A 13,811-nucleotide genomic window follows, 5' to 3' on the forward strand; every position below is an offset into this window, starting at 1 on the left:
CTTGATGACTGCCCTCCGAGACCTGCAGCCCCCCTACGGGATCTGCCTGGTGAAAGTTCCACGTCAGCGACCACCACCTCAGGGCCTGCTAGATCACCGATAGCACACCATACCCACAACAGACCGAAGGAAGAAGGCCAAAAGAAGGACGACCACTCCAAGGTGGAAAGGCATCCAAGGCCTGTCCGTGATCACTCCCCGATGGATGATGAGTCACACGGTGAGGGTACTGGTGTACGATCATCTAACCAGGTCGTTCTGCAAGCCCCAATGGTTGAAGTTGCAGGTCCAGAAGGGCGCCCAGTGTTGGCCCACCAGCCATGGACCATGACGGATCTGGAAAGTGCCTTTGGGCAGTTGCCTGACCCACACGAGGTTGGAGCTAATAAGAAGTGACAAAGTTCTGTACTGAGTTCCGTCCCACGTCACAAGAGATGAGAGGTCTCCTGGGATGAAAACTAGGTGCCAATGTCACCAAACACAAGGATACCTGGCCAGCTGCAAACGTCCATGCCAGAGCAGCCAACCCACAAGTGGAAGAGAAGGGAGACTTTAATGCTTTTGTTACAGTGCTGGGAACCGCCTGTAGGGAGGCATTCCCAGTGTGAATGGACATGACCAAAACAGCAATGTGAAAACAATGGGAATGTGAGAGAGTGTCCCAGTACCTCACTGAAGTCCATAACATCCATAGTGCACTGAGACGGCATGAGGACATAACGACGGCAGAAATCACACTGTATGAGGCACACCTGAGGAACAGCTTCATCAATGGAAAGAAGGCAGAAATAGTGAAAAGGGTAAAAGACCTGGGACACGGGAAAGCTGAATGTGATAGAACAACATGCAATACATGCTGAAATATTGCTTACCCAAGAGAAGGATAATCAGAAACTAAAGATGGAACAGCAAACACATAAAGCTCAGCTTACTCTGATGTAAATGGTCACCCAGCTGTTGGAGGGAGGTGCTGCAGGAAGAGAGAGAGGCAGAGGAGGAGGTCACGGAAGAGGAAGACGTCACAAAAGAGGCACTGATAGAGGGAGATCTGGTGGGTAATTTGTTTGCAGAGCAATGGACCACTGGGTGAGACGGTGCCCACACAGACAGCCTCACTCGGCCCTCGAGGTGGGACATGAGGGTGACTAACAGGGGAAGGCTGAGGTGGAGGTGGGTAGACCACAAGGTACAGGTAAGCCTCTTTCCTTTATGCTTGGCAACGAAGACTCACTTTTGCTAATCTCTTCTACTAACCTTTCACACACTGAGACATATCACACCTCAATGTTCAGCACTGAGATTGCAAAGTGTGGACGGTATGTCCAATATCACAATGATGTGTATAAGTTGATGCACACCTCTATATCATATGTGAAAGTACATCAGTTCCCTTTTTGGTAGATACAGGGCCACATACTCAGTCCTTACATTAGGCCCGTTTAGACAATCGACACAAATAAAGATTAGTGAAAGGTTCCTGAACACAATGGGTGCATCAGGAGTCATGGTGCGGGAGAGATTTTCTGCACCTCTACTGAAAGGGAAACATTCCAATTCTCCTTCTTGTTATCGGAATTTTGTCCTTTAAATTTGATGGGCCGGGATCTCATACGGAGACTGGGATTGGATTTGATCAGTACTCCGACGGGCTTGTAGATAATTCAAAGAAACGATTTACCCAGTGCAGGCTGTAAAATATGACCTACGACCCCTGATGTATGTCTATGAGTGGCTATTAATCCAGAGAGAGATAAGTTCAGTCAGCAATTCCCTCGCCCTGGAAGCAAGTAACTATGTTAATCCTACTAACACCGATTTCCTTGCTGGAGACATGCTGCACTGCACAGCACACATACATCACGTTGGCCCTGACGAACCATATGAGAAGGATTGGTTCAGGAGATTGGTGAAACCAGATCAGTTGTTATTGTGTGAATTTTATTGGAACTTATCTAAAGTATCTGTGACGGCAAGTAGACCCTATCTTGTTGATGTGGAAGGTTCTGCTCTCACGTGTCACTGGTGAAGGTGTCTAGTGACAGGTGGTAGGATTTAGGAGCATGGGTGCTAAAGGCACAAAGAATGAAAGGTTGGGTCTTCAGGGATGATGTGGGTATCTGGTTAAATGCAGATAGTGGACATATAAGAAGAAACTAACTTGGCTAACTCAGGCAGATAGGACAGTCTAGGTAATGCCCGCTAGCCCTGAGAAGCCTAGGGGGATAGCCTAACGTTTTCCTAAGATAGAAGTCTTAAACCCAAGATTAAAAATGGTCCCTACTGAGTTGTGGACAAAGGGAAAACATGATGTGGGGCTCATATGGGGCTGTGAGCCCATAAGGATAACCCCGAAGTCTGAGTATCGTCCTTGCAGAGCACAATACCTGTTAAAACCCGAAGCCACAGAAGGAATTACTGCAGTCTTTGAATCCCTCCTAAAGGCTGGAGTGATAATCCCCTGTGAAAACTCACCGGTGAGGACCCCCATTTATCCGTTCAAAAAGACAAACATTCCCGGTGAACCAGAGGAATGGAGGTTTGTTCAAGACCTGTTGTCAATGACACTGTTATTCCTCGTGCCCCAAATGTTCCCAATTCCTATACTATATTGGCTCAAATTCCACCGGACAGGAAATGGTTCTCTGTTGTGGATTTAGCAAATGCCTTCTTTACTGTAATGTTAGGCGACTCCAATAACACAGTATTGTATCAGAGCCAACGTGCTGCTATCTGGTGCACCCAGATCGTCAATTCTGGTTCGCTTTTTCATTCAAAGGGAAATCATATACCTTCATGCGAGGTTACTGTGAGTCTCCCACCATATATAATGGGGCTCTACGCAGGAGTCTGGAGACTCTTGTTCAAACCCCGGGGTCAGTGCTGCTGCAGGATGGAGATGATTGCTTGACCGCGGCACCAACAAAGGAACAATGAGGAAGGAGACCTTTGCATTGCTCTGCCATCTAGTGCGGAAAGGGTACAAAGCCAGTCTCACAAAGCTACAATTTGTGCAACAACAGGTGAAGTTCTTAGGTCACCTAATATCTGAATAAGGGAAGGCTATTGGTCAAGACAGAGTTCAAGCAATCCAGCAAATTCCAAAGCCTCATACGAAGAGACAATTGCTATCCTTTTTGGGTAAGTGCTCCTACTGTAGGATGTTTATCGCACATTACACAACCCTTGAGGCCCCAAAAGTGACATAGCCCATGGAAAAGGGTTGCAGAACCAGAGTCCATTACAGTGGACCCCAGAGGCCGAGAGTGCCTTTGTTGAATTAAAAAGGGGCGCTCCAAACTACACCTACACTGGGGATTCTGAACCCAAACCAGCCTTTTGTACAAACGGTAGATGATTAACGTGGCTGCATGACATCTGTGCTGTTCCAGGATCATTGGGGAAGATTGAGGCCGGTAGCATATTTTTCAGCTAAACCTGACCCCGTAGTGGCAGGATTGTCTCAATGCCTGTGAGCTGTGGCTGTAGCTGAAAAGGCTGTTGGAGCATCCAGGGATATAGTCGGCTGTGGTGAATTAACCCTTCTGGTCCCACATGCAGGATCCTGACTGCTTTATGAGTAAACGACCGCACACATGTCAGCAGCACGTTGGCTCCAATACAATACTGTGTTATTGGAGATGCCTAACATTATAATAAAGCGATGTAACGCCCTTAACCCTGCTAGCCTTCTCCCCACAGAAGGAGACAGAGACCCACACGATTGTGTTGCTGTAACTAATGAAATTTGTAGCCCCAGACCAGATTTGCAGGATTGACCATGTCAGAATCCAGACATGGAGTTTTTTGTGGATGGGTCAGCATTCAGGAGCAAGGGGACAGGCCAGAATTGTGTTGGTTACGATGCAGTGACTATCTACGAGGTAGTCAAAGTGGGATCACTCCCTTCTCATCTGTCAGGGCCAGCAGCGGAGCTGATTGCCTTGACTGAGGCCTATACGTTGGCTGAGGGAAGGACAGTGAATATTTACACCGATAGCAGATATGCCTTTGGGGTTGTACATGATTTTAGAACCCTGTGGAATAACAGGGGATTCTTGGCCTCCACCAGAATGCCCATCACACACCGCGACCTGATTTCCGACCTCCTGGAAGCAGTCCTGTTGCCTAAATCAATCGCTGTGTGTAAGTGTGAAGCTCAGACAAAAAATAATGATCTTATTTCCCAAGGCAATGCAAGGGCAGACTCAGCAGCAAGAACAGCAGCCCAGCAGCCGCCAACTGAACAGATTGACATGTGTATGGCGAAGAGGTGGCTTGGACCGTTTCAAGTGCTCCTCCCAACACAGACAGCAGGTAAGATCGCAGAAAGCCAAGTGGATACACACCAGCCTTTACAAGTGTGTAGCTGAGCCCGAGGAGATATCGGACAGCACCAGAACCAATTAAGTGCAAGTAGTGATTAGAAGCCTCATACGGTTATGGGGCTGCCGCAGCTCACACATGGGCTGTGTACAGGGCACACCAGAGCAAGGGAAGATACCACCACAAAGCTGTGTTTCGGGGAGGTGGTATCTGAGGAATGGCCTGGTGTTTCCTAAACTTTTTTTAATGTATAGCTATTACGGCTCTGTATTTCTTTGTAGTTGTTGCTGTAGTTGGGCTTGATGTCATAAAATGACAAAAAGGGGGAAAATGAAATGGGAAATTATCCATTTACTGTGAAATTTAAAGAGAATGCTTTTCTTTAATTCAATGCTGTACTGATCTTTGTAAACGATGCTTTGATGAAGGGTTGCAGTCAGCTTAACTCTGTGTGAATTCTGTAAACATTCTACTTGACCTTGCGATAGTCGAACTCAGCGAAGGCTGAAGAACCATTATGTCTGAAAGACCAGGGAGTTGCCCTTGAGAGTGTGATAAGGAACACTATATGGCAAGCATCTGTACAATGTTTCAGTGCTCTTTGTATTAAGGCATCTGGCGTAGCGTAGTGAGTCAATCCTGCAGGATTCAAAATAAAGACCTTTCTTTGCTCCTGCTAATAGTTGAGTAGATTTAATTTCCACGACAATGACCCTTGATTTTATTTTAGTTGAGAAAATCTACAGCACCATCTTCATTGATCTGCTCTGATACTAGCTTAATAAACTGTCCTTTCTTGTCGATACATGTGTTTTCCATTTGCGTCGCTATTCTAGTTGCTTCTTGTAAATCCAATGTATCTGAGGAACAAATTATTCTCCCCAAATGGTGGACTCTAGAAGTCTCCTCAATATTTTAATTATATTATATTGGCTTTTCTTTATTACAGGGTTTGCCTCTTCTTTTATGAAAAGAGATGGTAATTGAAAACTCTTCAGTCCTCTGACCACACTTCCATATCTATGGAGCATTAAATAGTTAAGATCAATCACTTTGCTGTTGTGTCCATTCCTCAGAAACACTCAGTCATCCCATCCAGACTGAGCAAATGTATTAATTTACCATGGTATAAAACAAATTGGTTTGAATGGGGTTAAGTGAACCTGCTCGTTCAGTGATTGTAGTTAATGTCAGTCTCCATGCATCAAATTATTTCACTAAAAGGTTTACTTCCTATTAATAAGGGGGGGGGGTCTTACAATATTATCACATAGTATCAGTAGGAACTTCACTTGCAGCACTAACCAGGATCAACAGTTCAAGAGTGAGGGAGAGAAGAGATCAGAGTCTGAGAACAATGCACTGACGTGTTCCAACAATGGACCAGAATATGGGAACAATAGACTGGAATGTTCCAATACTGACCAGGGGTTTACATTTGGGTCTTCACAATCTTCCTCAAGATTGGGTGGATCTTAAGTGTGCTTTGGCTGATTCAAGCTGATTTCTATCCTCTCCTCACTATTATTCCTGGTAAGTCTTTCCATCTGACTATGAATTCAATAAACTTTGTTGAACTAACTTACTGTCCTCATAATTTAAATACTGAAAAAAAAGGAAGCTGTTGCCATGACTTCTGTTCACAAACTCCATTCCTAACCAAACAATTTTAATGCCAATATCTGAAGTGGAATCAAACTGCGTATAACTCCAACATGTACTTCGGCTCTAAGCTGATATCTATTTCCACATTCTCTCCAGCACCAATCCTGTTCACTATCAACTCCGCAATATCTCAGGTCTCCCATTTTGTCTCAGTCTAGCTGCTGAATAAACCATCATCTGCACCTTTGTTATATCCAGATTCAACTGTTCCTATTCTCTTCCTGCCACAAATAATTTGACTAGAAATGTTGAGTGTTCTCCCTGAAAGGTTCTGACTTCAGCAGAGTCAGTGGGATTGTGATAATATCATTACACTTGCAATCAGAGCCCCAGGCTATTACTGTGGATAGTCAGAGCCATTTCCCCAGGATACTAATCTCAATTACAAGGGGACATAGTTTTAAGGTAAGAAGGGAAAGTTTAAAGGAGATGTGAGACAGCTTTTTTACACCGATGGTGACAGCTACCTGAAATGTGCTTCTGAAAGGTAATGGTGGAGGTGGATACAATAGCAATTTCTTGAATAGGTAGGGAATCGAGGGATATGGACTATGAAAAGATAAAAGGTTTTTCATTTGGAAAGGCATCACGTGTGAGCACAGTCTTGGTGGGCCGAAGGGCCTGTTCCTGTGCTGTACTGTTCGTTATTCATTACTCTCTGTTTCCTCTATAGTTTAGATTAGATTAGATTACTTACAGTGTGGAAACAGGCCCTTCGGCCCAACAAGTCCACACTGACCCATTCTCCTACATTTACCCCTTCACCTGTTTGAGGTTTGGGGGTTCTTTAAAGACGAGCAACAACTGCCAATTTCCGAGCACCATCCGACAACTCATCCGCTTTATCCTCAATTACAATGTCTTCACCTTTGACAACAGGTTCTTCATCCAGACACATGGTTCAACCACGGGGACCAAATTTGCACCCCAATATGCCAACATCTTTAGGCACGTGTCTGAACAAGACTTCTTCTCTACGCAGGACCTCCAACCAACACTATACACCAGGTACATCAACGACATTTTCTTCCTCTGGACCCATGGCGAGGAGTCACTGATAAAACTACACAGTGATATCAACAAGTTTTATCCCACCATCACACTCACAATGGACTACTCTCTACTGTCTCATTTTGGACACATGTATCTCCATCAAGGATGGGCACCTCACTCTACCGCAAACCCACAGATAACCTCACAATGCTACACTTCTCCAGCCTCCACCCAAAACATATTAAAACAGCCAGCCCCTATGGACAAGCCCTACACAGACACAGAATCTGGTCAGATGAGGAGGAGTTGTTTAAAAGAGTTAAATCATCTCCTTGGTACACTGTGCAGTACGTTCTAAGTGCTGAATACAAGTTACTATGCAACTCTTTAGAGGGGCTGAATGGTTTATTCCTGTGCCTCAGTAATAGCCCTGAGAAATTCTGTCAGAGACGTGTTGTGTGACATTACACGGGAGGTAGGAGCACCAGTTGGCCATTCGGTCTGTGCTACACCATTCAGACAGATCAGAGCTGGTCTGACTGTGGCTGAACTCCCTGTCCATCTCTGCTCCCAATAAACATGGGCTTCCTCGACCATCAAGGAGCTACTGAGCTCAGCCTTGAATATCTTCACTGCTCCCTGCAGATGAGAATGCCACAGTTAGCACATCCCTCAGGACAAAGGAGCATCCTCATCTCAATCTGAAATGGGAGCACCCTTGCATTTAAAGTGATTGTCCTTGCACCAAATCACCTCCTACTTATGACATGATGCACAACAAATCAGAACATACGTAGACCATTCCACCCCCTCAAACCTGACCCACATAAGCACTGGCTGTCTAGTTGATCAAATATCTATCAGATTCAGCCTTCACTGCTCTCTGCGCAACACATTATCAGATCCATCCTTATCTCAGTCTGAAATGGAAGAGATCACATTTTCAAACATTCTCCAGTTCCCCTAGTTCGACACACCCAACGTGGGGATCCATCCTCTCAGCATCCACCCTGTCAATTCCCCTCAGGGTCAGTTATGTCTCAATATGATCATGCCTATTTCTGCTGAACTTCAAAGGGTATACATCCAAACTGCGCAACATTTCCACATGGGATGAACCGGTCATCCCAGGAATCAACTGTGTGAGCTGTGTCCGTACACCTTCTCATATAATTAAATTCTTTCTGTGGTAAAGAGATTTTAAAAAGCCCGATACAGTCCTCCAGCTGTGATCTCAGTAAAACTGGGAACAGCTGCAGCAACGCTTCCTTCATGGGTGACTCCTTGTAAGAAACATTAAAATTGAGACAAGAGCCGGAAGACACTTGATTTCTTAAGTCTTAAATAAGGCAACTTTGATTGGTTAAGATTCAGAGATGCCGGTGTTGGACTGGGGTGTACAAAGTTAAAAATCACACAATACCACGTTATAGTCTAACAGGTTTAATTGGAAGCACACTAGCTTTCGGAGCGACGCTCCTTCATCAGGTGATTGTGGAGGGCTCGATCGTAACACAGAATTTATAGCAAAAATTTACAGTGTGATGTAACTGAAATTATACATTGAAAAATTGATTGTCTGTTAAGCCTTTCATCTGTTAGAATACAGTGATAGTTTCACTTCTTTCATGGGTAAATCATAAAACCCTTTTTTTAAAAGTTGCATTCTCGGATTAGCTGTTAACAATGGTGATAGCTAGACAATATGTTGAAGGTGTTGTCCCCCTGTGTTCTCTGTCCATGACCTGATGTTTAGATTGATTCTAATCTAAAAAGTGAGATAACAGAGTTTTACATAAATTCATGCAGTTTTGAGCTCAGAGTTCTACATGAATGTATGTAGCTTTTGAGCAAACTACATGTAGTATATGTGTGCATGTGGGTCTTTGTGCGTGTGCCTGTCTGGGGTGGGGGTTGTGAGTGTGAGAAAGTGTGTTGTGTGTGTGTAGTGAGTGCAGAGTGTCTTAAGTCTGTGAGGGTGTGCAGGTTTGGGAGTATGTGTGTCTATTAGGGTGTGTGTGGGTGTCTGTGTGCGCGTCTGTGTGTACGTGTGTCCGTGTGCATGTGAGGGTGTGTGTGTAGGAATATCTGTGTGTGTGTGTGTGTGTGTGTGTGTGTGTGTGTGTGTGTGTCTGTGTGTGTGTGTGTGTACTGTAATGGTGGTCACCTGTAATGTGACATGAACCCAAGGTCCCGGTTGAGGCCCTCCCTATGGGTACCGAACTTAGCTATCAGCCTCTGCTCGGCCACATTCCTCTGCTGCCTGTCCCGAAGTTCACCTTGGAGGATGGTCACCCGAAGGTCCGAGGCTGAATGTCCTGGACCACTGAAGCGTTCCCCAACTGGGAGGGAACCCTCCTGTCTGTTGATTGTTGTGTGGTGCCCATTCATCCGTGAATAAAATTTGATTAATTTTAAAGTAGCAATGGTTTTTTGTGTGGGAAATCATGTCACACGAACTTGACTGATTTTTTTGAAGAAGTAACAAAGAGGATTGATGAGGGCAGAGCGGTGAACGGGATCCGTGTGGACTCCGTACGGGATCCGTAAGGTGCTTGACAAGGTTCCCCATGGAATACTGGTTAGCAAGGTTACATCATATGGAATACAGGGAGAATGAGCCATTTGAATTGACTCAAAGGCAAGAGGTGGTGGTGTAAGGTTGCTTTTCAGACTGGAGGCCTATGCCCAGTGGTGTGCTCCAAGGATCGGTGTTGAGTCCACTGCTTTTCATCATTTATATAAATGATTTGGATGCAAACGTAGGAGGTATAGTTAGTAAGTTTGCAGGGGGCAACAAAATTGGAGGTGCAGTGGACAGTGAAGAAAGTTTCCTCAGAGTATAATGGGATCTTGATCAAATGGGCCAATGGGCCTAGCAGTGGCTGTTGGAGTTTAATTTAGATAAATACGAGGTGCTGCATTTTGGAAAAGCAAATCAGAGCACATCATATCCACTTAATGGTAAGGGTGTGTTGCCGAACAAAGAGACCTTGGAGTGCAGGTTCGTAGTTCTTTGTAAGTAGAGTTGCAGGCAGATAGGATAATGAAGAAGACATTTGGCATGCTTTCCTTCAATGGTCAGATGATTGAGTATCAGAATTAGGAGGTCATGTTGTGACTGTACAGGACATTGGTTAGGCCACGTGCAATTCTGGTCTCCTTCCAATCGAAGAATGTTGTGAATCTTGAAAGCGTTCAAAAAATATTTCCAAAGATATTGCCAGGATGGAGGATTTGAGCTATAGCGAGAGGCTGAAATAGGCTGGGGCTGTTTTCCCTGGAGCATCAGAGGCTTCTCAAGTTTCATAAAATCACGAGGTGCATGGATCGGACGAAGTCTTTTCCCTGGGGTGAGAGAGTCCCAAATTGGAGGGCATAGGCTTAGAGTAAGAGGGAAAGATATAAAATGGACCTAAGGAGACAACTTTTTCACATAGAGGATGGTGTGTGTATGGAATGAGCTACCAGAGGAAGTAGTGGAGATTGGTACAATTACAGCATTTAAAAGGCATCTGGACGGTTATATGAATAGTAAGGTTTAGAGGGATACAGGCCAGGTGCTGGCAATAGAGACGAGATTAGGTTAGGATATCTGGTTGGCATGAATGTGGTGGACCGAAGGGTTTGTATCCATGCTGTACATCTCTATGACTAAGTGCAGTGTAACAGAGCATTTAGGGCTCCCTTAGTGACAACAAGGGTGTGTTTGCACTGTGGTGATATTTACACTCTAAATCTACACATCTGTACATGACAAACACCTCAACATACAGAGACCAGGAGGGCAATCTGTCAAGACTTGAATTCTTTAACCAGAGACTGTGAGAACGAGAACATTTCTGGGGGACATGGTAGATGGATGTAGCTTCACAAATCAAAACACGTGTATCCTTCAGTTCCTTTGTTAAAAAAAAACTTCCTCATTTAAACTGACTAACTGTCCATTGTCGTTTGTGGAAGAGAGTTCCAAACCTCTCCCATCCTTTGTCTGTCGATGTGCATCCTAACATTCCTCCTGAACGCTCTGGCTCTCATTCTCAGACTGTGCCCCCTTGTTAGAGAATTGCCAGCCAATGGAAATCATTTATCTTTTTCTGTTAATGTCTTGGAGGACTTCACTCAGATCAGCCCTTATCCTTCAAGATCCTTGTGAACACAGGCTTCGTTTGTATATCAAAAAACAGAAATTGTTCAGCAGGTCTGGCAAGCATCTGTGAGAGAGAAAGTAGAGTAAATGTTTCAAGTCCGGAGACCCTTCTTCAGAACTAAGTTGCATGATTTCTCTTCATACCTTCAGAATATATGAAACCAGAACAGATGAGAGAATACTTAATTCAGGACATTCTTCAGCAGCAGTGACTTTGGGAGTCTCTGTCAATGGAAAATTGTACCATGAACGCTGCTCACTGGATTGTTATCACTGTTCTTGCGTCTGGATATGGCTGACCAGTCAATGAGATGGTGACGTTGTTGTTCAAAAGGTAAAACCAGAGAGCAGATCAGCAGCAGATTAAACCAAGTCCAAATGTCTTTATGCCACACCAGGAACACCAATAATAACAAGGATGGTGTCGAACACCTTCTCCACCTGCTGAGTTGGTCAATGCATGTTTCCATGTGAGGTGATCTGTCCCTTCAGGCAGCTGACAAGCTCCTTGTTTGAAACTCTGGGCTGATGCATTCCCAGAGATGCTGCCTTATACTGTCTGAAAGCTCCTTTGGGAGACTGACACGACAGCATTGCTCAGCTTTGTGTCAAAACTCTGACAATGAACAAACTCATTACAATAACAAGTTTAATCCCAATTATGAAGGAGCGTTGCTGTTTAGTATATCATAATGAAATAACAAAAAACAGAACCTGGGATCTCTCAGCAATAATGCTGCCCACACAAATACCGTGAGCCCCGTCACAAGATCACAAATAATTTCAACCAATGCTGCATCGAGCCAGTTTATTCCATGTATGAAAATATATCTCAGAGCTGTTCTTCTGTTCTCTAGAGTAGGAGCTGCCCACTTTAAAAAAGAGCGTTTCACTCACTGATTGAAATATGATTCTTCATACACACTGAATGTGTGCATTGCTGCCGAGGTCAGCATTTATTCCACATCACTAATGGCCCAGGTTCCAGAGGCACATGAAGGGCTTTCCTGGAGGAAGGGGACTGAGTGAACAAGTTAGGCTTCCAACAATGGAGGTATCACTGATGTCACTCTTATTGTCATTCTCCATCCTTCCCAAAGGGGCAACTAGGGACGAGTAATAAACACTGGCCCAGCCAGTGATGCCCACATCCCATCAATGGATAAGAATAAAGTGATAACCCTGGAGGTCCCATCTACCTTATAGGCCCTTGTCTGTATTCATCAGGATCATACCCACGTGTGGGGATAGGTGCCTTTTCCAAACTACAATCATAACCACCGGTATCCCGAGATATATCATGGGGAGTGCAGTTAGGATCACAGCTTGATGTGAGAGGAGCCGAATTCATGGGTGACAGGCTATGGGCATGTGATGGCATGGCCTTATCCTTCACATTTACTTAAGGGTGGTCCCTGTCAATGTCCCCTCTATTTCCACATTATGTGGGAGGAAGATATGATAAGCCATCTAAATACATTTTTTAATATAATTCCGTTAATTTGGACATCATCCTAACTTCGTCACTTGGGATAATTGGAGCCCTTATCACTGAGAGTGTCCTTGCAGTTGCCATTAAACCAGACCTTGGTGAGCTGCTGTAATTGGGGTGGATGGTGGCTCAGTGGTCAGCATTGCTGCCTCACAGCACCAGGGACATGGCTTCATTTCCAGTCTTGGGCGACTGTCTGTGTGGAGTTTGCACATTCTCCCCGTGTCTGCGTGGGTTTCCACCCACAGGCCAAAGATGTGCAGGTTCGGTGAATTGGCCATGCTAAATTGCCAAAGTGATAGGTGCTTTGTCAGGGGTAAATATAGGGTGGGGGAATGGGTCTGAGTGGGTTCCTTTTCAGAGGGCCAGTGTGGACTTGTTGGGCTGAAGAGCCTGTTTCCATATTATAGAGAATGTAATTTAAACTGACAGTGAGAGATATTGGGGTGGGTCTTCTCCTGGAACAAATGTTTACACTATTTGTCACAAATTTGCTGTGGTGCTTTCCCTTGGCTGGCCTGTCTGAACTCCTCCCTCATCCTGTTCCTGCAGATACTGCACAGGGTGTCCCAGCAATAATGACGGTGGGCAACAGAACTGCATTCTGTGGAGTATCTACAGCTCAGAGACCCAGAGATGGAGAGCAGGAGGAAGTCTGTGATTTTGCTCCTCACCGTCTCTTGGAGCTTCATCCTCCTGTTGTTCATCTCTGTTTTAAGTTTCTTACATTATGTTAGTCAAGGAGTCCAGCCTGAAGATTACTCGCTTTTCCTGCATAACTTCACAAAACTTGGTTATATGCTGCACACCCTAAGTTGGTGCACAAACAAGTTTATTTGTGCAGCAACATTATCTCGGTTCAGAGTGAAGATCACTAACACAGCAAAGGAACGACTTACACAAATTCCTTGCATAATGAATAAATAAAACTCCTCAGTTAAGCGACAGGAGGGTCCTGTTGTTCCCGACATGAAACAATTTTTCAAATTCATTCATGGGATGTTGGCATCACTGCCCAGGCCCAGCATTTATTACCCATCCCTAGTTGGCCCTTGAGAAGTTGGTGGTGAACTGCCTTCTTGAACCGCTATTGTCCATGTAGGTCAACCCATAACATTGTTCGGGAAGGAATTCCAGGAATTTGACACAGGGATATATTTCCACTTCAAGATGGTGAGAATCTTGGAA

The 13,811-nt window shown here is 44.7% G+C and overlaps 1 long non-coding RNA gene across 1 annotated transcript in view; it reads right to left on the reverse strand.

Annotated features, from left to right (window-relative positions):
- Positions 1-8,408: 8,408 nt before the first annotated feature.
- LOC140458762 (uncharacterized) overlaps positions 8,409-13,811 on the reverse strand; it is a 67,886-nt gene continuing 62,483 nt past the window's right edge. The window contains exon 3 of the long non-coding RNA XR_011953663.1: positions 8,409-11,195. This is a non-coding gene — a long non-coding RNA (uncharacterized lncRNA). The remainder of the gene's footprint in view (positions 11,196-13,811) is intronic.

The sequence above is a fragment of the Chiloscyllium punctatum genome, chromosome 34, assembly GCF_047496795.1.
Source record: "Chiloscyllium punctatum isolate Juve2018m chromosome 34, sChiPun1.3, whole genome shotgun sequence".
NCBI classification, from domain to species: Eukaryota; Metazoa; Chordata; class Chondrichthyes; order Orectolobiformes; family Hemiscylliidae; genus Chiloscyllium; species Chiloscyllium punctatum.